This window comes from Camelus ferus, chromosome 2 (assembly GCF_009834535.1).
Source record: "Camelus ferus isolate YT-003-E chromosome 2, BCGSAC_Cfer_1.0, whole genome shotgun sequence".
Taxonomy (NCBI): Eukaryota; Metazoa; Chordata; class Mammalia; order Artiodactyla; family Camelidae; genus Camelus; species Camelus ferus.
Window position 1 is genome coordinate 102133749 of NC_045697.1, and position 1300 is coordinate 102135048.

The 1300-nt window shown below is 48.9% G+C and overlaps 1 pseudogene; it reads right to left on the reverse strand.

The window, feature by feature from the left end:
* Positions 1-453: 453 nt before the first annotated feature.
* On the reverse strand, positions 454-957 carry LOC102516798 (annotated as a pseudogene).
* Positions 958-1300: the final 343 nt, after the last annotated feature.

Sequence of the window (1300 nt, forward strand, 5' to 3'; positions counted from 1 at the left end):
TTTTCCTTCATTGCGATAGTGAAAGGAATTGAATCCATTATGTTTTTCTAACATAGAACTGACTTGTGCTGACAAAAAATTCTGAAGAGTTGGCTTCGTAATCTTGTTCCACAAACCAACGGAAAAGGTCACAAATCATTATATATTTTAGCTCCAGGAGACTCCTGTGAGCGAGGCTACATAAAATATGTGTCCCCCAAAACCTAGCTGAAGTAAAAAAAACTAACAGACTTCATATACTGACAGGCTGAGAATACATTTACTATGCCTTTAGTTGATTCTATCGTACCTGATTTTGCAACTGCTAAATGAATAATTCTATAAACATTACAAACTGCCCTTTAAAAATAAATTTTAAAACATTTTGGGTTTTTTTGTTCAATGTCAGCTTCCAAGGAAGGAAGACTATGTCACTGTTACTCACCCGTTCGGTTTAAAACCCACCCGGATGCCTTAACGGGCTTTGTCAGGAGCTGGGGGGTCCCGGCGGCGGCGTCGCAAAGCCAGCGAACGCCTGGCGTGGAGTGCGCGGCGCATGCTCAGTAGGCGCCCTCGCCGCCATTGCTTCTTGAACACCTGACGGACCTCTGCCACACGTCTGCTCCAGGTACGGCTTGTCCCGCGCGACCCGCTGCTTGCCCCCCGCGGCTCTCCTTTCCCCCTTCTGCGCGCACACGAGGGCATCACCTTCCCGGATGCCCAGCGTCTTAACATTCCGGTTGTCCAGGCCCTTTGTGTACTTGCCAAACTCCACCCTGGCCGTGAAATACAAGTCATAGTTGCAGAACGTGCTGTTGGTTTTCGCCTTGAACTTACCGCGGTCTGGCTCGGTGATCTTCGTCCGAGTCAGACGGACGGCGATCTTGTGGGTGGCAAAATCAGTACCCAGGGCTTCATGTAGCCTTCAAAGTTGTCGTGACTCCCCATCTCCCAGGTTGCATTCTGGTCCCTCGCCATGGTGGTGGCTTCTGGTTAGCGTGGGTGTGGGCTTGGATGGCAAGCAGCAGGCTGGATGTACCGTTTTCTCAGGTGCCTGGATATCTCCACTTCTGAATTTATTCACCTAACTGTGGAATCCGTCAGGTGACTCTTAAGAATGGGAAAGCTCATCAGCCACAAATCAATCTTTCTAGGCTGCAGGAAGTTTTCTGGAGGCCACACGAAGAAGTGAGCATGTGGGCCTCTCAGGAAGCTTGGATCTGAGATAAATCAGTCAGCTAAGCGCCCATCTGGAAGGGTTTTAAACAGAACCAGTGTGTAACAGTGACACACATATTCTTACTTCCTTGGAAGCTGGCAT